This window comes from Macrobrachium rosenbergii, chromosome 6 (genome assembly GCF_040412425.1).
Source record: "Macrobrachium rosenbergii isolate ZJJX-2024 chromosome 6, ASM4041242v1, whole genome shotgun sequence".
NCBI classification, from domain to species: Eukaryota; Metazoa; Arthropoda; class Malacostraca; order Decapoda; family Palaemonidae; genus Macrobrachium; species Macrobrachium rosenbergii.
Window position 1 is genome coordinate 59,634,304 of NC_089746.1, and position 26,857 is coordinate 59,661,160.

Sequence of the window (26,857 nt, forward strand, 5' to 3'; positions counted from 1 at the left end):
AGGTGCACTGACGACACTAACCCCCTACGGGAGAACAATTGTAAGCGTAGATAGACAAATAAAGCCAAGGCAGTATAAGGATTTAAACCATATAAATTGTAAAGTTCGAGAACTACTAATTTTAACCGAGTAAATGTGAACAGATTTTCATGAGGGTGTTACTATGCTAATGAATAACGTGAGCATATTAATACATTACGCTTTTTATTTTCGTGAAGGTAGTTTAGGTATGGGCAATATATACAAAACACGAGGGCATTGCAGAAGCATATCAAAATGATCTGTTCAGTGCTTTGGTTGACAGACTCCTGTTGTCATGGTTTTCTCCTTGTCAGTAATAAATACATGTAAATGCTCTCAACGTCACCTGGCTACGAAGAATATTCCCTACGAACAAGAGGGAAGTGAAGAACACGCCTTTCCAAAACTCATATATTGAAAGTTGACCTTGAATCGGTAAATGTGATTTAATTACATAAAAACCTAAATAAATTAAAAATTGCTGATTAGTGCATTAAACATGCAAAAAAAAATGTGAAAAATACATCCAGAGCAAAAATCAAAGCAGGCTTAAAATTCAGAGGCATAAATAGAATAATACTGTACTTGGTCGGTGAAGTCTGAAATTCACAGACTCTGAGGGAATATTTTTACCGTGAGTTCAGGGCATGAAGTAAATGACTTACTCGCTGACTTGAACTCAGCAGTTATGAAATATGCAATAACAGCGAAAATAGGCTTTTCGAGTTCGGGAGAGGAAGTGGGGAGGCAGAGAAATGTTAACATGCGTTCACTACACGGGAGAGATTAAAAGGGCTTTATTTATTTGGAATTTGTTTTATGTAAATGTAAATCGTAGACCAGCTTATTTATTTATTCGGGAGATATTAACATTAAATGCAGTATTTACATGTTCTTTTTTTTTCATATTCACGTAAAGGTTTGCCTGACCTTATTAATTCATAACCGCTGTACCATGTGAGGGCAGCCCATGTAACGTGTTTATATAAACGTCGCTTGTTTGACTGCGTGAGTAAGGTTTCTATGAAATTAGGTGTGATATTCTGCGTAAACAAGTCTTAAAAGAATACTGTGTTCGGCCATAGCATTCTAGTAATACCTACCTAACTCTCTCTCTCTCTCTCTCTCTCTCTCTCTCTCTCTCTCTCTCTCTCTCTCTCTCTCTCTCCATATTTTTTTTTGCCAGCATTCTCCTGTTTCCTTAAGAGAGACAGCTGTCACTTTTATACTTTAATTGCCGAATCGTCAATGAAACTCAGGTACAAAAAACTTCCAGAAATTAGCCGCTCCGTATGTCAACACAAATGAAACCTCCAATCACAATGCTGCATTAAACTATATCTAGTTCGCCTTCTCGATTCCCCGATATTCGTTCTATTCCTTGCCAATACGCTTTCTACTCTACCTATCCAGCAATATCTAGGCATTCCTCTCCTCTTCCCCATTACGTATACACTTATCTCCAAACTTTTTTTCCACAGTTTTCTCTACATGTCCGAACCGTCTCAGTATCCTTTGATCCATCTTTTCACCTATAATAACCACACTTTCCGCACATCCAGCTACTATGCAAGCAATTCTTCATTTCCAAGTATTACATAAAATTAACCAATTAACTCGCCTTCCAGCTATTATGTAATTAATTATTCTTATTTAAATATTACGTAAAATTAACTAAGTAACATCTCTCTTTCCATTATATATATTATATATACATATATATATATATATATATATATATATATATATATATATATATATATATATATATATATATATATATATATATATATATATATATATATATATATATATATATATCCTCCGGGTAATATAATTATATATATAATTATCAAAGGAAATAGCTGAAGTAGAAGTGACATATTCTCCTGCTTTCATCTCTCACTCAAAACGCTAAGGCCATTGACAGGTTTCCTGAAACCATAATTTTTCTCTTCCAATAACAGATATGACAGATATCCTCCTGGAAGCTTATAATATCGGAGCCTGAATTTCCAATATTGGTTATTTTACGCAACAAATCCCAAATATCAAAAGGCTCTTCGTCAATTTTCCTGGCAAATTTCTCTCGGAATTTAAATTTTCGTTTGAAGGTGAAAGCGACATTTTTTTTTCAATATTTGTTTTACTCCGCTTAATGTCGAAAAACGCGTTGAATGAAAGATTGGATACTTATTTTTTTTCTGGATTACTGGATTTTATTGTATTTGGTTTATGGGTTACCAAGTCATTGTTAATTTGTTTCCCTCTCCACAAAGGCAGTGCGTTAGAATTTAGAATGAGGATTGATGTTCGCGGAATGCATTCGGGTTTATGTTGATTGCTGGTTTCATGCAGATATATATATATATATATATATATATATATATATATATATATATATATATATATATATATATATATATATATATATATATATATATTCACACACACACACACACACACACACACATATATATATATATATATATATATATATATATATATATATATATATATATATATATATATAGCAATAGATACACCAGCAGCGTAGCGCCATCTACATGTCAGTAAGGACACCAAGGCCAAAACCCGGAAAAGCATTTTTCTCAACTTTACTGGGACATGTTCCGAGTAGCAGTCTCACTCGTTATCAATCTGCGAATTAGGATGATAATAACATTAAAATTCTTTACAATTCTTATTCGTCTTCTCGCACAGGCGATTATCTTTCGAGGCCTAGTTGCAGTGCAGTTAGAGAACACAGCGAGGAGACTGGTCAATCCTTTACATATAGAAGATTTTTTCGTTTTAATTACTGCTCAGTTTGCTGCAGGCTTCGATATTTTAGAGGAACGGTATTCCTCCAAGATAAAACCTTCTTTGGCTAGAAATGTTGCTGCAACCTCACTTTTGTGTTTTTAGTCTGCATTTTGTTGGTGTGCGAATTTATGGTGCCTTTGTACCTTCCATTTTGATTTCAAGTCATTTAAAATCTGCATTTTCCTAATTTCATTTATTTTTATCAGACCTCTTTTAAACATATTTTTATCATTTTTATAGTCATTCTGTTTGTTGTGATATTGTGAATGTTATGTTATCCTCATTTTAATTCGTATTTTGATAACAATTAAGAGTATATATATATATATATATATATATATATATATATATATATATATATATATATATATATATATATATATATATATATATATATATATATATATATATATATATATACATACACATCAACAAGAGAACCGAATCCCCAGTTTAGCCTTATTTTTATAAGGTGCTTTAACCTTTATCCTAGTCCTTAGTCCAGCATTATCTTTATAAAGTAAGCCATACAGCCATACCAGAGAACGAAGTCTGCTTTTTTGTAGACTTACGCAGCCCTGATTTGAAGGATTTTTCTTTAATGAAAAGTGAGAATTTAGGCCATAAGATAGGAAAAGAGGAAATCGATAGGACTGCGTAAAAGCGTAGAATGTAATGTAAATGATAGCCAAAGAGATGGTGTGAATAGTTCATAGTATTACATACAGTGCGCCTGACGAGGCACACTGTAGACAGTACATAGCAAGAGGATGAGAAGTCGCACATAAATATCCAAAACTAATTATATCTCTTCTCTGGTTTTCGATGTGACCAACAGGAGTCGGAAGTGTCTTAATTGAAACTTGAAAAATTCATACCTCGAACTACATTGCTCGACGGCTTTTCTGAGATTTTTAGCCGAATAAAAATATACAGAGCAAAAATTTTCCACGTAAATAAATCAAATGTTATAGTAGAAACAGAGCCTGAAAACGAATTTAGCTAAGTATCATTCGAGAAGGTGCCGTTCAGTATATGCCCACTCTAGTTTTATTAGCTCCCAGCCCTTTAGAACTTTGCTGGAATGGAAACATCAGAGGGCATCAAAAAACCATTTGAAAGCTAAAGGGTAAATAAATAGAGAGAATACAAGTGAAAAACATTTGCGAGAACCTAAGATTTAAAAATAAGAATGAAGCGAGAAAATAGAACATTGTGAATAGCTGAATACTTTGGTTAAAAAATGTTTGGTGTAAAAGTGCAACTTATATGTATACATACCTGCATAAAAAGAAATATGTATAAATATATATGTATATATATTATATATATATACATATATATATATGCATGTATATATATATACATACATATATATATGCAAAGTATATATATATATATATATATATATATATATATATATATATATATATATATATATATATATATATATATATATATACTTACATATATATATGTATATTTATACATATATGTATGTATGCATGTATACATACATATATATGTACATGTATACATATACATATATGTGTATATATACATATATATGTGTGTGTGTATACGTGTGTATCTGCTTTACCTTCGTAATAGTAAAAATGTAATTATTTAAGAGCAGGCCTATTTTTTTTTATCAATTTCCTTAATATAAAAATTGAATAAAAATAAATTCTCTTCATACAGCCACCTGAAACTGTTCATTTTACAAATAAGTTTGCTTTTGCTATAATTAAAGGAGAGAAGGAGCAGTGTTTTGATCCGGTAGTTACCGTTAATGATACTCCTGTTTATACTGAAGCTTTTTCGCCATAAGGTATGGGGATGGATATTGCTTTTCCCATCCATAAAAATTTGGTGTGTTTAAGGGCGACTGAATACCAAATTACACGGAATTGTGGTCAGTAGTGGATAACACTTTTAATTAACTAAAGTCTTTCACAAATATACCATCTGAACAGATAAGAAAAGTGAAATTACAAGGAATTAAGATAAGTAATAAGCAAGGGGGAATGAATTCAACAATAGAGGGATTGTAATTTTGCATGCAACAGGACGAGGTAATAAGAATACATATCAAGTAGCACTTACATATCAATTTAGTTTTTTTTTTTTTTTGCCTTGTTTCTATTTACTTTCTTTTATAAAAAAAAGTTCACTTTTGTTCTGAGGAAGAAAATGATCTTTTAAGCAATTATTAAAATCATCACTTTTTCCTAAGAGCAAATTTGTAATTATAATGCTTATGTGAAACTTTGAACACAAACTTATTAGATCTTATTCAAGCATTTTTGGCACTATAACATTTACCGTAATTAAATGTTTAGGCAATTTAAACTATTCTGATAAAGTTTATTATATATGCAAAAATTATTATCTGTAATTTCCGCATTGTCTTATAAGTTTAGGCTACAAATATTAAAAATTCAATAGAATGTCTATTAATTTTACCATTCAGATTGCAATAGACCGCGGAGGAGCAACAATCTAAGCATCTCCCATCGACTGACGGGGAAAACTAATTAGCTGAAAGGAAGGAACGAAATCCTTTAAAAACTGCGTGCATTAAAATCCCCTTCTTATACCATTGGAAAGTCTGTCCACAAAGCGAATCAGATTGCCTTCCATTCCCCTAACAAGAAACCAAGAGACTAATCACCAGCAGGATGAAAATGTATTGCCTGAAGGAGGACGATAAGACTAACGCCCACGCTGCACACTAACAAATACAAAATGACAAAACTGTAAACTAAATGACAAATGGGACTGTCCCAGTCTTTTTTCCTTCCCTTATACCTTCTTTCCTACCTTCCCCCGCTTTTACCACCTTCTAAACCTTATCTTTCTTCCCGGGGACCCTTAGGGGTTTAAATCGATTTATAATCTAACCCTCACTCTGTCCTATCACCCCTCGTTGAATTGAATTGAATAGCATCAAGGACGTTGGCAAAACACTTGGGAGATACAATCCACTTGCTTTTAGCGACCTTCATTCGGTAGGATCTTGGGTTACTAATCGATGTGAAAAAAGTAAATATGTAACGATGCTGGCATACACGAGATAGCTTATGAGGAATCTTTTAAGTCTTAGGAGGGTTCCACAGGAAAATTACTTGAACAGGGCAGATCAGTATACTCTACATACTGTCATTTTAAATCATTATCATAAAACCATAGTAAAATCTGGAATGCACTTCAACTTATTTATAAAAGTAGCGCCGTTTCTAAACCCATATAACCGAAACTGCTGGAATAATCAGGCATAAAACGAAGCAGTAAGGGGCTAATGGAAACCACATGAATTCGACAATATCTTTTTTTCATCCTCTGGGCTTAGCCGGAACAGAACGAGGTCCGTGTCCTTTAAATTTCCTGGTATTTAGAAGCTCCGTGTATGGATAATTCTCATTTTTACTGATAACACTGTTATTGTTGGTAAAGGGTAGAGGATATTCCCAGAAATATAACGGCCTTTTGTTCTTCCTATTTTTTATTTGCATAGGGTCTTAAATTTTTTTCACTGTATATCTTTATAGTTTTTAGAATATGTATATATATATATATATATATATATATATATATATATATATATATATATATATATATATATATATATATATATATATATATATATATATATATATATATATATATATATATATATATATGTATATATATACGTATTATGTATGTGTGTGTGTTTGTGTCTTTAGAGAGAGAGAGAGCGAGAGACATAAAATTAAACCTCCATTAAAGCGTTATAGTTATTATGTATAAAGAATTCACAAGCTAGTACATTATACTAATCCTCCGATTCTTATAAATGTGATGTTTCCACTCCAAAGTAAGAATTTCATGCTGTCCGGTTAATCATATGCCGAAGTTTTTATCAAAAATCTATTTCCCTTTCGGAAATGAAATCATTATATAAGAAGCATATAATTTTCATGGTAGTCATTACATGGTTTGAAAAAAAGCAAAATATGTTTTGGTGAAAATTGAATCTGCAATAAATGTGTTTAGCCAGGCTTTGTTTATCAAAAGATTTTCTTATTTCTTGAAAGAGAGTGAAAATTTTCTAAAACATACGATGTAATAAAATTTACTGAACCGGAAATTGCATGGCGATAGCTGTGCACTTGGGATAATGTAAAAATAAAACAAAAATTACTGAGAAAATGGAGATGCAAGAGCTTTGCATAGGGTTTTTTCCATTACTAATTCCTTCTTATCGTTATATAGCCTCATCCTTTTGCGTATAGCAGACTAATAGTATATAGAAACCGTAAAGTGTTCCTTTTCCCGCAAACTTTTATGACTGTCATTAACATGCTGATACGCTTTATAATACAGAACCGTACTGTTTTAGGAAATTATTCCTTAATAATATTAAAAAAAAAAATAATTTGATCAGACCACGGAATTAATATTTCTAATCATCATAACACTAGCCAAACTCCAATTACTGAAAATCGTTTCTCCTTTTATTTTACTAACCGAGTAGAAGATTGCTTTTTTATAAGGTCAACTTTTTCAATAAATATTCTCAATCCTAAAAGTGATATCCACCAGATGACGTTGACAATAATCATGAAATATAATCCTGAAATTATATATATATACACCATGTTCATTTTTCGTACCAGATTACGTAAAGCCCTTATAAATAAATAACAGTTTTGACAATGCTGCGGCAAGTTTTTCATTATGGCGCAAAACACGTGGGACGAAAATCACAATAACAAAATGATACGTCCTGTACGGCAGAAAGTAATTTTTCCAAACGGTTTTTTGCGCTTTCAAGTTTTAATTAATTCTTTTCATCGCATATTTCATCACCAGCACACGTTTTTAAAACAAATCTTCGTATTCTTTTTCTATAAACAGAGTCAAAAGATAAAGAATTGGAAGATTTTATTGTAATATATGAGGAGGATATCAAGATTTAATGTTTTCAATCGCTATTTCAAATGGAAGTATAGGCATTTACTAAATCTTTCGCAAAGATGTGTACAGACTAAAGTGAATAGTATCTAAATATTCTCCTTTTTTATTCAAATTTATATACAGATTGATGTATATCTTTTTTTAATAATCATGTACAGTGTATAAATATATACTTCGACATGACATTGAAAGTTGCTTATAGGCATAAATATCAACCCAGAAACGCCGTTTAATATCCATTTCACTATTTACTGGAAATAACTCAAGCCACAATGAATTATAATTGATATGTGCTTCGCCACCAGTGGGATTTGATCTGCGGCCTGATTGGGCAAACAACGACGTGGCGAAGCATATTTCAATAATAATTCCTATTGGGTGTAAGTTATTCCCGAGACAGTGAATTGGATATTAAACGTCATTTGTGGCTTAAAATTTGTGGACAAAAAAAAAAAAAAAGCTCACGGTGTATGCAACTAAAATTTATACCTTATAGTATTCCCTATTGTTCTCTCTACAACTTTAATTAAGAATAATATTCATTATTCCCTCTTTGCTTCCTTTCATTGTCAGTAAATCGTCGAACCTTTAGTCATCTTAGCATCCATGAAGAGAACGCCTAACGACCTGGCTTCCTTTTTTTCAATGGCTCAGGTGCCTTTAGATTCTAACGAGAATCAAGTCACTCTACACAAGGAACCTGGGAAAGAGATTAAATTTCGTCAGTTGATTATGAACTGCCTGGGTGTGACCTCCTCGTAAACGCGGTCGAGGCCTTTGCGTAGGTTACTTAAAAAAAAAAAAATAATTAGGGGTGGGGGAGGAAAGGTTGATTGCTGTTACGTTTCATCACATCTGGAAAAAAAATATTTTCATAAATAAAAAGGGTTAGAAACGTTGAATATCGTGTAAAATATTTTCAGTAGAAAAATACAATGGTAATAATTATTATGGATGACTACAGAGGAATTAGTAACGACCAATATTATATCAGTTATATATACTCACACACACATACACCCACACACATATATATTTATATATATATATATATATATATATATATATATATATATATATATATATATATATATATATATATATATATATATATATATATATATATATATATGAAATTAAACTCCATTACTCCACATGCAGTGTGAAGTAAAAAATAAATAAACCGCTCAAAACTGGCAGTGTTAATATATAATCATAATTTTTCCTCATAGTATTTCTTAATTTCTCATTTCATAAAAACACTGCCGTTCATTTTTCTGCATGAAACACCATTTTATAACGTGCCAGACTTCGTGTTTATGCCGAAAGCTGACCTTTCAAAACAATTTCCCATTTAAATATTGAAGCATTTACAGCTGAGAACGTAATCTGTGCTAGATTAATATCTTGTCATATATCATGCAATGGATGTCCATAATTTAACGATGTTAAAAAATGCATGTATTTACATGAAAATATAGGCTACTACCTATAAGCCTGACTCTCAGCCGTATGCGTATAGTTGAACAGCAGTATAGTTGAACAGCAGAAAACATATATATATAAATATACAATGATAAATTCATAGCTTACTTATTTTTATGCATGATGTAGGTCTACGTACAAAAAGGTACTGTGTGGGGAAACATAACTCACATGTATCAACAAAATGAGTAAGCGTTCCACAAACACAGGGTTTATTCGTAAATAGGATAGCCCACTTCTGTTAATGGATTTTCCCATAATTCTCTTGACAATGTAAAACGGAACTAAATATGTGTAACGATATTATACACGCTCAGTTCACTCATACACACACACACACACACACACACACACACATACACACATACATATATATATATATATATATATATATATATATATATATATATATATATATATATATATATATACTTGTGTGTGTCTGTCTTTATGAATATTATAATCACTCCGACACATAAAGTTCATGTATTGGAAATTACGATTGATTTATTAACACTTCTTCATTGTTGTGTGAGTATTTATAGGTCTGTGTAAGCAGTACTTATATTGTAAGCTGGGAATTTTGTTCAAAATTGAAACCATAATAAGTCAATTACTTCCTGAGTGGATGGCCATGGTAACACCAAAGACAAGAAGCTTACCTTTCCAAGTATTTAGCAGTAGTGATGCAACAATGCAAACTGACTTCTAGGTCAAACATGTTTCTTTTTAAGTAAAACGAAAAAGCATTCATGCTTTTAATAAAGTTTGATCTCTTAGCATGCCTACATACATAAGGGAGTACTCAGATATTTCAGTCATGAACAAAGTTTCTGCAAATCCTTTTTATTAGTCAAAATACCATTTATAGATATGTTTCATTTCGTATCAGTATTTCAAAAAAGAAGAGTTACCATTCAAGAGAAACGTAACTATAAAACGGTATTAATTAATTAATAGGAAGTATTTTCTTTACTTCGTCAAGTTTATTATTTAGCACACCTAAAAGAAAACGGAGAATCATAATGTAAGCAAACAAATTTTCCCTGGAGGCACCATTTACAAGACGAATGAGAGATATTTAGTCTGCACTGAATTCGTCTTCAATTGCTTGATAACTTAGCTCAGACTTGCCGTAACAACTTCCTCAGATATGGACCGAAACAATATTTCAATTATATTTTTACTCGTATCGAAGGAAACGAAGAACTTCCCTAAGAAAAGCCAGGTGGAATCTAAAATGTCACGATATTGTCTGAAAGACCGTTCCTTCCGACCCACTCGAGAGGAAAGATAAAATACACACGCCACAACAAAGGACCCGATGTCTGCCTTGTGTGGATGAAGCAATATTTGAGAAGAGTTCATTTCAAAGATGGGTTTCTTGTCACGTCTTTTGCTTTTCATTCGAAAGAGGAAGCATTTTCTGTAATGGGGTCTCTGTCTCAGTGATCATGTGATGGAAAACGAGTAGAGAGTCATTTACTGAATAACATCCTTTTGTAAAGCAGTCGTGTTATTATTATTATTATTATTATTATTATTATTATTATTATTATTATTATTTTTTTTATGAGATTACATCAACCAATAATTCCTACTCGTTTTTATTAGGTTTTCATATTATTTTAAACTAACTCTTATCATTGTGAATTTTTTTTTATCAGGTCTGCCCAATGGCCTTTAGAAAGAAACATTAAAGAATGTGGGGAAAAGAATTTCAAAAATCAGAATTGCAGGAAAGAAACATTTACTAACTATAGTTGGAGAGTAGGGTCCTCAATTGCCTTTACTGGCTAAAAAGTAAATAGCTTGGAGTACATTTTCATTCTGAAACACTTTCCTGTCTTTTAAAGTTTACTTATATACGCATAGGAAAAAGAGAAAGAGAAAAAAGTTTTACTTCGGGCTATTTCATTTGAAATTATTTCCTACCCTTTGGGTTCGAATTACGCAAATGAGAATACATTCACGAGAGAGAGAGAGAGAGAGAGAGAGAGAGAGAGAGAGAGAGAGAGAGAGAGAGAGATTCCTATCTTCTAAATATGCAGAGGACCGAAAACACGACGACTTAAATTAATTTGATATCTTGATAGCTACGTAAACAGATTTAGTTCTTCTCAGGTATTCATATTCTTTGATAGTCTGAAATAAAAAAAAGAAGAAAAAACATTCTTGCTGCAAACCAAATCCCGCTCAGGAAATTACAATGCAAATATGGTCCAACTGGGCTGTCCCATCGGCTGTGACATTTCCTCCGTGGTTTTCCAACGTAACTTGAATTCAAAGGGAAGAGTTTTACACCTTTTTTAAATGACATGTTGATGATGAGATTTTTTAAATGACTTTTTATTTCTCTAGAAGATATCCTGCAAACATATGCAATTGTTCCGTTGCCTCTGCAAGACAAGTTCATTGCAACCTAAAACCCAAACTTCGATGGCCAGAGAGAGGTTGAAATTATTTTCCGTCAGTTTATTCCACATTTTCAGGTTCACGCTAAATACAAAAGAAGTTGACAGAGATTTATATACAAAAACAAAAGGTGGGGGCGGGGTTACAGTTTGTTAATTAATCTGGGCAGTATGTTCTTTAAAAAAAAAAGACAGGGACAAAGGATCAAAGGATAATCCAGGGTGGAGATTAACATTCCTGTTGGAAGTAGCTTCAATGAGCACAGTCTCTAGTAGAGTTCTTTTCCGATGGTCATTGACCTTGTAGATAACCGTTCACTAATCCCAGTTCATCGTATGGCCTGTCTTAAGCCAATAACCCACAATGCCATTATTTGATAAGCCTCTTGAAATAGCTTATTTGTGTTGGGAGTTTCTTACTTTTAGTCTTTTTGATGTTTGACCAGTATAAATCTTATTACATTTTTTGCAAGGAATACTGTATGCAATATGGTTTGAATTGAGTGAGCTGTTCTTAATTAGTTTATTTCTCAAAATATTATTATATTTAAATACTAAGTTAATATCAATAGTTTTTAAAATGTGCACTGCATGACTGAAATTAGGATGAAATGGTAAACAGAGAATATTCTTTAGTTCTTTGTTAACACTGGTTGGATTGCAATATGTCTTTTTTGGTTTATTTTTACAAAGTTCTAAAAAATATGGAGGGTAACATAATGAATCTCCTATTTTATCAATAATTTTAAACTCCTCTTCCGAAGATTCAGGACTACAAATTCTAAGAGCTCTAAGATACATACTGGAAAATGCTGACACCTTAATTTGTTTAGCATGGTTAGAGTAAAAATGAATATATGACAAATTATTCGTGGGTTTCCTATATATTTTAAAACAAATATTGGTGCTATTTCTAATAACTAAGACATCCAGAAATGGTATACAATTATTTTCTTAATATTCTATTTTGAATTTTATCGATAGTACAAGATTATTAATTGTTTGCAAGAAATCAGCAATATTTACATTTTCTTTTACAATACAGAAACAATCGTCTACATGTCTAACCCAAAGCACCTTAGAGAATAGATTTCTTGGAATATATGCACATGTGTGTATGTACTGTATAGCTATCTATCTGCCTATCTATCTATCTGTCTATCTATCTATCTATCTATCTATCTATATATATATATATATATATATATATATATATATATATATATATATATATATATATATATGTATGTATATATATATATATATATATACACAGGTGTGTGTGTTTGTGTGGTTGTCTAAGCCTGTTCTTGTTCTCTAGATATGGTCACCCCCGGCTCCCATTATATCATAGTATTGTTTTTAATCGATGCTGATTATTAAGTGTAAAAAATTCTCATATTTAAAAATTTTACAGGAAACTTGAAACCTGGGAGGAGCGTGGAAAAAAATTCCTGTGAGATTATTGCTGTGATGGAATTAAACGCGTCGAGTAAAGAAAAGGTAAAAAATATCTATTTTTTATTTATTTTATTGATGAATACCCATGTGAAAATAATAATTCAAATGTATGTCAAGGCATTGATAGTTTCGGATGAAACTCGAAACTCGACATACAGAATTAATCTTAGTGTCATTTATGTTTTCTTACGAATGCTCTTTGAGGATTTTATATTTATTGGCAATGATTATATACATACATACATACATATACATATATATATATATGTATGTATGTATGCATGTATGTATGTAAATAATCATTAATTGTGTTTGTGTGTAACGTAGCTTTAGTGAAATTCTTTCTTGAAAGACAATAAATATCTCAGAAAAATATGGTGCTACTCTCATTAAAAAACATACTAACCGAACTATGCATTCCAGAGGTTTGAGATTAAAAAAATAAAAAGAATTTGATAAAATATTGCTGTCATATGTTAAAGTTGTGTATAATGAGAACGTATTTGGGCTTTGTTTTCTTAATTGTTTATGTCTTAGTTGAGCATGTTAATGGCAAGAAAAGCTGAAATTCTTTATGTCATACGCATAACCCTGCTTCTGGAATTCACTGAAACCATAAGAATAATTGGAACTCCTGAAAACTATGCAAATAAGTGAAAAAATATTTTTTTAGCTTTTTTTCAGAGGATCTGACAATCACAGCGATGTACGTAGGCACCGATAATGTTCAGATTAAATAAATACGAATGTAATGATTATGGGAATGAGAGGACTGAAAAATAACTATGATATTATTATTGTAATGGTCGAGTTTTGCAGTTGGTAAGATTTTATCCATAGAGCAATAGGTCAGACCACAATAAAACTAGACAAAGTGACAACAAAAAGAGGAGGGCTGAGCTTCAGCAAGAAGGAAGCGATAGTCTTGCATTTAATTTAAAGGAAAAAATTTAGAATTTTTGTAATAATATATGTTTTTCGCGTGGGAGACGCGAAATACATAAATTGGTAGAGATATCCAAGCGTATAATTCGAGGACTCCTAATTAAAACTCAGCAAATGTGAAAATATTTTCAGGCGGGTGTTACGATGCTGATGAATAACGTGAGGATGTTGACGCGTCAGGTTTTTTTTTTTTTTTTTCATGAACCTGATTTAGAAATTGGCAGAATATACAAAACACAAGGCGTTGCAAAGGAGTGCTAGACTGTATCAAAAAGTCTGTTCAATGGTTTGTTTGTCAGTTGCCCGTTGTCATAATTTCCTGCTAAGCTAATACAAATACATCTGAATGTTTTCAAGGTTAACTGCCTATGAGCAGGAGGGAAGAAAGGAACTCAACCACCAAAACCTTTGACACAGAAATTGTCAGATATTGAATAATAACCTTGAAACGGTTAATATGTCTTAGATTATAAAAAACCTGGGGGTATCTCAAAATTGCTGATTACAGCATCAAACACCGGGAAACAATGTAAAAAATTCACCTAGAAAGAAAACTGAAGCGAGCTTTAACTTCAGAGGCAAAAGTAGAATAATTCTTTGCCGATAAAATTTGAAAAATACAATATTGAGGGACTTTTTTTTTTTTTTACTTTGACAGGACATGAAGTAAATGATTTTACTGACTTGAACTGAGTTATGAACTCAGCAGATTATCATTGTTGGTTTTGGGGTTATATGAAATTCTGGGCACCGAGTCAGTGCTGACGAAGGCCTAGCGTCAGTATGGCTAGCTGAATACCTCAGCGCTGTTTCCATTCACCTTTTCGCAAAATGTCCCAAACAAACTGCTTAACCCCCCAAAAATCCAACAATATAATATATCAATATCCTTTAGCGTTTCCTAAATAAAATAACCGTGGAAACCAACTTACAGTCTCGAGTACAGGAGAGGAAATGGGGTCGCAGAGAAATGGCATCATCCGTCCACTTCACAGGAGATTAAACGGGCATTATTTATTTCGAATTTGCTCTGTGCAAATGCAAATCGGAAACGAACATATTCATTTATTCAGAAGGTATTGAAATTAAATGCAGTATTTACAGATTGCCTTTTTTTTATATTCACGTGAAGGTTTGCCTGACCTCATTAATTCACTATGACTCTATGATATGAGGGTGGCCTATGTAAGGTGTTCCAATAAACGTTGCTTGTTTGATTGTATGAATAAGATTTCGATGAAATCGGTGCGATGTTCTACATTGAAAAAATGTTGAATTCGATCATAACATTGTTGTAGCACCCCCCTCACCGCCGTTTCTCTCTCTCTCTCTCTCTCTCTCTCTCTCTCCACAAATTTATAATTTGCCAGCATTCAGCTGTTTCCCTAAGAGAGACCATTCTCACTTTTATACTTCAATTGCCGAATCGTGAATGAAACTTCGGTGCAGAAACCTTCCAAACGTTAGCCGCTTCATATTTCAACACAAATGAAACTTCCAAGCGCAGTGCCATACTGGTTCGTATCTAGTTCGCCCTCTCTCGATTTCTCGATACTCAAGTCTGTTCCTCGCTAATGTGCATTCTACTTTACCTATCTCTAACCTTTTTTCCTCAATTTTCTCTACATGTCCAAACCATCTCAGTATTTTGATCGATCTTTTTACCCATAATAGCCACACTTTTCAGACGTCCAGCCATTATGCAAATCATTTTTCATTTTTAAATATTACATAAAATGAACTAAGTAACTCTCTCTTTCCAGCTATTATGTAAGTAATTCTTTTTTTTTAGGTATTACATAAGGTTAATTTGGAATCTCTCTCTCTGTCTCCATCACTCTTTACCTCTGATCTTTGTGCATTTATATACATAATGAAATGTAGGCTAAGAAGACTTTTTACGTCATAAAATTAAATCATTGTAAAAAAACATGAAATTTTGAATTATAGAAATACTCTGTAATCATTATAATAATATCTATATTTTTGAAGCAATCCGTGTACAATCTGCTGAAACATATAGGTTGTCAAACAATTAAAAGAATTATGAGAAACAGTAAGATGGCGTAATATATACAAGAACTCATGTCATCTCTCTATTGTAGCTTTATTCTGGATTATAATTAATTTTATAAGCACCATGGCTTTAAAAAATCACATTAACTTCATTTGATTTCATCGAATTATTACCAGAATGAATAAATATCGCTCGTAGAAGAGTCTACATCCGTGTATTTATCGACGATATATAATGGGGCATTTTTTAGTGAAAGCGTATTTGGGTGATTTGTATATGTGATGATAAAAGCCTTTTAATCTAGATTTAGACAAATGTGGGGTTATTCAATAAACGGGAATATTTATGGATATCCCGTAAGCCTGCCTACGTTATTGCAAAATGTGTATGATATATTTTTCGAAAAACCGACATGACACTAAACAGGGAAAAATTGGTTTTGATTAATTACATGTCATTTTAACCAGTACTTGAGGAACGATTGCTTGTTAACTTTCCATCTCCATTCTTAACGTCGACCCTCCACAGTTCACCATCTAAATTACTAGAAGAGCCATTTTTTTTTTTTTTTTATAAAACCTGGGCATGGTGCTATGTGCTCGCCACACGATTTTCTTTATAGTTAATTTTGTCAAATTGCAAGATATTCTTTGTACCTTTTCCTGCACATGAACAGTTTCGCGAAGTACATTTTACATGGTGTTTCTCTTATTTTTTTTTATTATTTGTATAAATCATCTGAATATAATTTTAATATCATATAGCAGATAATTTTTCAATATACTGTATATATATATATATATATATATATATATATATATATATATATATATATATATATATATATATATATATATATATATATTTATATATGTGTGTGTATGTATATGTATATATATATATATATATATATATATATATATATATATATATATATATATATATATATATATATTTATATATATATATATATATATATATATATATATATATATATATATATATATATATATATATATATATATATATATATATATATATATATATATATATATATATATATATATTTATATATGTGTATATATATATATATATATATATATATATATATATATATATATATATATATATATATATATATATATATATATGTATATATATATATATATATATATATATATATATATGTATATATATATATATATATATATATATATATATATATATATATATATATATATATATATATATATATATATATATATATATATATATATATATATACACACATACATGCGTGTGTTTGTACGTAAGTATGATTTTCCTCTCCCTTTTTTTACTAACCTAATAACGTCATATACCAATGAAAACTAGGTTTCCTGAATGAATAAAATGCTGCTTTACATCGGAGCTGATAAGAAATTGTTGAAGCTGACGCATAGTTTTTTTTAATATCTTGATACTTTACAAACATTTTTCTGAAGTGCAAAGCTGTTGTGTCTCTGTTTGTAACCGTGAAAAAATAGCAAAAAATTACTTCATTAATTAGTTAATTGGATGGCCTTGCGTTGCTCAATTGCTGGGTTAAGCCATCATTAAAAATTTTTCGTGGAATGACAAAAAAAAGAGCATCTTTATAAATCACACATCAGTCAAAGTAATTTAGAAATTTTTCCTTATAATATCAAAGAAATTCTGTTACCTTGGAATACTGATGTCATTAAAGTAATAGCATTCAACTTGCAAATCATCTATATTGGATAAGTTTGTATATGAAAAGAGTTGGTTAGACATCAGTTAGTTTCATAAGTAAGCCTAGTATGTATATATATATATATATATATATATATATATATATATATATATATATATATATATATATATATATATATATATATATATATATATATATATATATATATATATATATATATATATATATATATATATATACATATATATATATATATATATATATATATATATATATATATATATATATATATATATATATATATATATATATATATATATATATATATATATATATATATATACAGTATATATATATACATACAGACAGATATACTGAGAATTTTCACTCAGGTGTTCAAAAAGAGTCTTATGCTTTTGACATTCTTGGGATTTTATCAACTTTACAGCTTTTATGATACTGTTTTTCATTTGTATTTTTTGTGCCCACAGCTTCGCAGTTTGCAAGTCAGTTTTAAAGCGATAAGATATTATTCATAAAATTATTTGCATGGACGGAGTTATATTCTGGATAATTTTATTAATAATTTTTGCAGCGTATATCAAATTTTATTTTCAACAGAAATGAGAAGTGTTTTACAGACCTTGCAGTGAAGGCAAATAATGTGTTTTTTGCGCATATATTTTTTGCAAAATCTGCGATGACCTAATACTTGTAATCTGTTACATAAAATTATGTTAGAGATTGCACTTTAATGGATGTAACAAGACAGAGATAATTAAACGCACAACTTCCGAACAAAATAAATTCCTCACGGCCCAATAATATCTCTCGCTGAAAGTCTGATGCGAATGGCACACGAAACGAACGACAAATAAAACATTTTAAATAACGAAACTGAATAACAGAATATGAACAGCAGTGGCGTTGAAATCCAGGCACTAATAATAGGATTACTTTTGATTCAGGATCCCTTTCACTCCCATAATTGATGTGTATCGGTCGATTAGATACTAATGCTATTATCCATATCATCTGTTCTTAAGTTCGGACGAGAACAAAGACTGAAGTGAAGTGAATTTGAAGGGTACTCTTGCACTGTCTGGCAGTTAAGTGATTAATGTCAAGGATCGTTTTCAACTCATCGTAGTGAGAAGGTGGATCAGGAACTGATCTTCTCAAATGTGTGGAGAAATTAGTTTTGAATAATTGAAACATTATATCTGTTTGCAGGTTTCGAATATATATATATATATATATATATATATATATATATATATATATATATATATATATATATATATATATATATATATATATATATATATATATATATATATATATATATATATATCTGAGGGAGTGACGAACTTTCCAATTAAAAAGTGAAATGTCACGCGCCGGAGTGAACACCTGTTATTAAAAAAATTTAATACAATTATATTGTAGGTAGATGTTGCATCTGCATGCGTAAAAAATTTTAGTTCTAAAATTTTGTCATCATATAATTCCGTTCAGAAAGAAGATGACCTTTGAAACACAAAATAATAGTCCAATAGTGATTGCTTTTTTTATTATATCGTTGCATTTTGACCTGACAGAGATTGATCGGGCGCAGTACCGTAAATATCATTGAGGCATAATGGTCATTTGATGACTGTGTGATGAAACGGAAAAACAAAATTGTTCTGTTGCCAGTGACTGGAAGAAGAAGCAGCGTGAAATGTAGAAAACTTTTAGCATTTTCATGATGCAGTAACACACACACACATACACACACACACACACACACACACACACACACACACATATATACATATATATATATATATATATATATATATATATATATATATATATATATATATATATATATATATATATATATATTAACCGTTAATATCAAAGTATATATACCTTTTGAATAACTATATCTTAATATATATAAGGATATATATATAACCAGTTAATCGTTCTCAAAGTCCTTATTTTGAATAACATAACGGGGAAGGATCTATGATAAGTGTCTCTACGTTTTGCATAATTAGGAGCTTTCCCTTATTGGATTGAAATTAAGGTGACAGGGACTTGATTTCATGATCTGAAAAAATACGTCATATTCTGCACTTACTATTTTAATTTGATTTCTGTTGGACTTTTGGCATTTCGTCGATCAGTAAGATATACGTTATCCAATGCTTCTTCTTGAGACAGATTGTTTGAAAATGATTGAAAGGTTTTTATGCCAATGCCATTTACTGCCAGGTAGTCTTTTCTGTTTTTTACACACTGCGAAGATCTTAATACAAGAAAAACTTGATATCAATGCGAATGTTATGTTCAGGTAAATAATTAAGGGAGCGTCAAAGCTCACAATAGAAAATCGTGCACAAGATAAAATAAAATAGTGATTTCTCGGTTATATGGCATATGATTGTATCGAAGGCGTGAGTAAGAGGCTGTGTCTACCAACTTACTAATTTATTCAGACGACAGAGTCAAGTCAATAGCTCTTGCGAGCTGAAATGCAGTGCCTGACGCAAGGCGAACAAAGCAGAGGTCAGAGTACAATCAACTGTGTTTGTTGGAGGTTGGAAAAATGTACATGAATCAAACGAGACACGAGTGAAATTATGATACATATAGCTGGAATGCTGACATTGTAATGTATGTGCTAAGAATGGCACATTTAACATAACATTGATATGAACGGTAATATATGGACAAAGGATGCGTGACACCTGCTGTGTTTCTTGCATGCGTGTGCTTGGTGCGCAGAGATGTTCATTGTGGGGGGATTAGCCACCCAGTTAAAGTTGGACGGTGTGTGGGTCCATGTGGGACCCACATGATAATATCCCTCGAACATATTTTTCACAATAGGTCAGTTATCCTTAATACCATAATAAATTACAATTCCTGTAGCAGAGTCAATGTGATTTGTTAGCAAATATGATCAACTAGTCCCCTTTGGTCTATATGGTCAGGGATAGGGCAATAAAATATATGTTTTAGACTGAAGTGAAATTTTTATATATCTAAATTTGTTTTGACTTGCAAATACTTGACAAGCATATTGCTTTCTAGAAATAATATGTATACTCAAACTTATACGCATACAATGAGACACGCTCAGTCAAGGAGCAGGTGTCAGTTTCGCGTAATGACCGAAACACAGTCATTATCGATGCCCCAGTTAACAGTAACGAGAAGGAAATCCGAGTAAACACAATCCAGGAACATTTTCATAATTAGAAGTAAAAATCCTTCTCCAGAGAAAGAAAAGTGACTCAAATGAGCCTCATCGATGAAGAATCGCAGATGGGAACCATTTCCAGACGATTTGCAAACGCAATGGCCTGGAAGGAGGGAACGAATTGAGTCTGGCTCACTTCGGGCCATGAGAGGATCCGAGAACCAGTCTGTTTTTTCGGCGAGGTGAATAAAAAAGAACGAGTATAAAAGGAAGCCAGAGGTAAGAGGGTCCCTTTCATTCGTTAGAGGTGAATAAAGCGCGAAAACAGAGCCGAGAAAAGAAGATAGAAGGAGGTCTCCTTCGTGAAAGGTTGACGTAAGAGAGGACAAGAGAAGGAAAAGAACGAGGATCAAAGAATACGTCCCGTTTGTAACAGACGGAAAAATAGATCAGCGAAAGACAGCGAAGGCAAAGAGACAGATGAAAGAAAAAAAGAGAAATGACTGGGGAGGGGCGTGGATAGGGAGATCGGGAGTGGGGGGTGGGAGGATTAAAGTAGGGAGATGATGAAGGCTGAGAAGAAGAAGAGGATGATCCATCATTTGCCTTTCGGCTCTGAACTTCGAAATAAGAAGAAGAATAGAAAGTTGGACCATGCAATGGTCTCCTTTCGCTTTACATTAGTGAATTCGATCTCCAGATACAAATAACTTTATCTGCAATAATTAATAATAATATTATAATAATAGTAATTATCATTATTACCATACTAGAGTGTGCTCATCAGATACTGTGGTCAGAAATAAATATCCCTGAACTAATTAACCTTCATTTAAACAAAGCTGTGCAGAATTCGCTCGGGTCTGATTGCAAGCGACATTCGAACCAAAAAGCACTGAATGCCATTCAGAGAACCAGTGACTCATTTTGTACTTACATCAAGAGACGGAAAGAGAGACAGAGATCGCCTGTGCCTCTAATAAAATATAAAATTAGTTTGTTAAAAGTATAAAAGGGTTATGGAACTATATATGTGAAATCTGTTCGTCTTTGTTACAAAGAGAGGCTCAGAGAGAGGGGAGTATAGCCTATGAATAACTTATGAATGGCTGGTGGGGGCTACCTCCTCAATGCCCTCCCATTTTGATGGTATACATTTTCGCGAAGGAATGAATAACCATGTCGTTTCTCTCTCTCTCTCTCTCTCTCTCTCTCTCTCTCTCTCTCTCTCTCTCTCTCTTCCCCTACCGTCGACCTCAACAGTTGACAAACAAGAGACCTAATTCACTGCTTAGGTCAAGAGAGGCAGAATGTGCTTTAGGGAACGTGTTCGTTCGTTCCTTCTCTTCTAAGTCGAGATTCGAACAAGATTCATCCAGCTGTGAGCTAGACAGAGAGAAAGAAGGAGATTATAGATATTCTTATATTAGATACAGACAGACGCGAGTGAAGGGCAAATTCTTGTTCACGCTTCGTCCAAGTATCTTCATTATTCATGAATTCTCCTGTAAAAATTTTAGAAGACTTGAGTTGCAACTGGCTGTCTGAACTGTTTTTAAATTTAAACGGTTCAGTTCTCAAAAGCATATTCAATATTTTATGAGAAAATCCTATCTCTTAAAAAGAAAAAAATGTTCTGTCAAGTTTTTTTCATTTTGTCTTTTATTTTTCAACATGACTTTTTTGTTTTCTATTGAGATGGCTTTGTCTGTCCGTCCGCACTTTTTCTGTCCGCCCTCCGATCTTAAAAACTACCGAGGTTAGAGGGCTGCAAATTGATGTTGATCATCCACCCTCCAATCATCAAACATCCAAATTGTATCCCTCTGGCCTCAGTGGTTTTTGTTTTATTTAAGCTTTAGGTTAGCCATGGATCGTGCGTCTGGCACCGCCAAGTCCAGTTCCGGAGGCGTCGCCGGTTTACCTTTACGTGACCGCATCTGGGGAGCAACTGAGCACTGCCGGGTCATAGCTGAGAGTTTCATACGGCAGCACATCCAGCTGCTCGTAATGATGTCAGTCGAAGACAGTTGCAACAAGATCGTGACAATGCTTCTCGTCGAGACGCTCGTCTAGATCTTCAAAGATGCTTCTTTTAATTTCGATTTTGTAGCTTTTTTTTTTTATTTCGTTCCAGTCAGCCTAGGAACACAGGTTACCACTGGGCCGTGGCTGAAAGTTTCATTGGCCTCGGCTGAGAGTTTCATGGGCCGTGGCTGAGAGTTCCATAGAGCATTATTCACTGTACAGAAAACTCGACTGCACCGAAGAAACTTCAGCGCCTTTTTTGCTTGGTTTTCTGTTGACGCTAACAAACACTGGCAACCAATTACAACCGGTTAGCCTGTCAGGAATGGCAGGCAAGGAGTAATCCGCAGTGATTACTCAATTAAAAAGAAAATTACATCAGCCAGACAAGGTACCAACACTGTCTATCCATCTTAATAAAAGAAAAACAATGGATTTAAGTTCAATAATTTTAATTCGCCACCGGTGGCTAAAATATGTTTAAATCAATGAGAATAAAATATCATGATAACCGCTGCATGTTTTCTAAATATTTGATGAAGATATGAAAAATCTATTGGAAACATAAAATGTTTGGATTTTTCAGTACACACACACACACACACACACACACACACACACACACACACACATATATATATATATATATATATATATATATATATATATATATATATATATATATATATATATATATATATATTTTTTTTTTTTTTTTTTATAAAATGCTCATATACCCTTTTCCGTGTCGTCCTTTCATAGTTTTCCAGTTCATCTTACTTGCATGTTTACTGGAACATTTATTGGATCCTTTGTGGCTGACACTGGCAATGAAAATAGACGCAATAATTGATGACCCTGAAACTATTTGTTCTTTTCTCAGGTCTCCTTGGTAGTTATTTTGTTTGAGATCTCTGTTTATAACGTTTCTCTTTTTCCCTAGTGACCTTGTTTTGCTTTTCTCAGTTAAATCTGTGTTCTTATGATATGCTTCTAATTTATTAAGTAATCAAATATTTTCAGTGTTAAATGAAAATTGTTTGGGTTTTATCAGTTTTTTTTGTTTACGTTGTTGAAATGCATGATATAAAATAATTTCCTTTTCTTCCATAAGAAAAAATTAATTAAAATGTCGACAGTGTGGATTTAGATAAGATGTTTGACTTACGATATCGCTCCAATGAAAATTAGTCAGGAAGATACATTAATGCATAGGTAGTGATTTTTCTTAAGAATTCAGTATATATAGTGCTTTAGTAACTGGCTACGTGCAGATGCATTTACTACACTTCAAGTAAAGGTATGAAGACTGACGTAGGATCGTATGAAAAATTTCTGAAGTTATTATATAAAAAATTACGTGGTTCCTTCGTTTCGTTGTAATTTCGATTTTTATATGATAGTAACGTAATAATGATAGGAATGAATATCTTGAACTATTTATGAATCATAGTAATGCTTTGCCTCCTACCTAATTATAAAAAAAATTGGATTACAGCGCAGTTTGTTTATTTTTATTAAATTCATTTTGACCCTAATATGAAATATGCGGTGAAGCAGTTATAGTATTTGTTAAGGTGGTTGACAAGTGAGACAGGTCCTGTACATTTCTTGATTTTATTATAAAAGTAGAAGATGGGATGCTATATCTCTCAAGCAGCGTTTCCCCAAATATCTCCCGGGTTTCCATACTCTCTCTCTCTCTCTCTCTCTCTCTCTCTCTCTCTCTCTCTCTCTCTCTCTCTCTCTCTCTCTCTCTCTCTCTGAATGATATGAATTAAATTAAATCATTCAATTTGTCTCCAAAGGTAAAATAAAGTGAGAAATACGCATAAACTTTAATGGAACAGATATAACATATCACGCAGAGTTTTGAATGTTAGTTTTGATAAGATACTGTATGAAAATATCTAAAATCAACAATTACTATATATACAAGAGAGAGAGAGAGAGAGAGAGAGAGAGAGAGAGAGAGAGAGAGAGAGAGAGAGAGAGAGAGGTTTCGTTTAAATGTTGATGCAGTTTTTACCGTGTATTGCTTTCAGTCTCGCTTGCATGAATGCTTGACAACATTTTTGATACCTGGACATCAGGTATTATTTCCTACAAAATTTTTATTAGACTCTCGGGGATAATTGCTAACATTGCAGAGAGGCAAAATAATTGATGTTTCAGCAGTTGTCTTTATTTTTTTTTTTTTTTACCTCACATGTATTGTTTATTCAATTATTTTTCTCTCTGCTAGTTTACTCTATTTAATTTCCTTGATTACTGCATCATTCTTTCACGCGTGACTTTTTCTTTTGATGTGCTCCCGTTCTTATCTAATGTATTCATGTGTTTTATGGTAGGAAAAATGAGTTGAATGTGCAGTACACATTTGAGCCATCTTTAAATTTCCTGTTTGAGGTTTATCTAAGTTTTTCCTCATATATCATTTTCTTCATTTTATTTCATCGCCTTTAAATTATTTTCTTTAACTGTCAGCAGAGCGACTCCTCAGATCGACTTTTCAAAATACTGATAACTCAAACTTAGAACTGCAGCAATACTCTCTAATGGTGGCGCATTCCATCTCACTTTCCTTGTTACGTGATTAAACACCTCTGATTACCCATATTTTAATTTTATGAAAATTTATATTTAGATATTTAGATGAAAATACAGTGTGTAAGCCTACGTTGGCTTCTGGAATGATCAGCTTCTTTTCTTACGTATTTTACTAGCGGAACGATTCTACATCGGAATGGTCAAAATAGTGACTTATCAATTTTCGATTTAGTTTCATAATGTGGATATTATTGTTCTGCATAAATGACAGGTCTTCGGAAGTCAGTGAAGGTAAGGGTACCCGGGGTGGTGTAAAGGAGGGGATATCATAGTTACTAAACATATTGCTTGATGTTGTACTGTACAGTCTTGATAATCATCAAGTATTTGTTGATAATCGGTCTCAATGTTTCAATTTTAAGCGTCGCCAGCATTAATATTACCAGATAATTTTCAATCCTTTCATATTAGCTCAACCCACCATCACATTTTGAAAACGTCCCCATTAGCTTAAACACCGTTTACATTATTGGATAATTATTACAGGATTAACAATGTTGTACCCCCTTTCACGTGGTCGGATAATTATCTAGACCTACGTAGAATTTTGCCAATGTTTCACGGCGCAGGATAATCCTCTAGTACCGTACACAAGTATATTTGGTCTTCTTCTTTCTCTGCATCTTTTCCCACTTCTGTGTGGGGTCGATGTTTCTGATAGCTTTCCTCCACCTGGCTCGGTCAAACACATTGTCCCCTGACAATTTTGTGTCTCTCAGATTTCCCCCATTTCTGGTATGGGGCGAAAGGGATCAGGTGTTCAAGTGTGGCCTCATTTCTAGCAAACCAACAAAACTAGGCAATGATGCTTTACTTCCTGGCAATATTAGTAACCATTGCAATAGATTGCTATCATATCACCAAAAGGAAACGTTTAAATGTAGGTGGGTAATGAAACTAAAAAAAAAATCACCTAGCCCCAAAACCGTTTCCCGACTCCCGCTAAAAGGTGGGGAAGGAAGACAGTCGAGAAAACCACGAAGGGATTATGGGCATCGCCTCTTCAAAAAAGTCAGGTTATGGTTAATGTAAAACAGAACAAGGAGGAATCCGAGGCCTAGGAGCAAAAGGTATTCAAGTCAGTAAACTGTGAAAGCTTAGTTGCAATAGTAAATAAGAAAATAAAATGGAAGTAACTGATAGTTTACAGAGGGGAATACATATTTATATATTGTAGA

General features: G+C 32.3%; 1 long non-coding RNA gene across 1 annotated transcript in view; it reads left to right on the top strand.

The window, feature by feature from the left end:
* The window catches only part of LOC136839633 (uncharacterized), a 228,419-nt gene that overhangs the window by 180,198 nt on the left and 21,364 nt on the right, over positions 1-26,857 (top strand). The window lies entirely within an intron of this gene.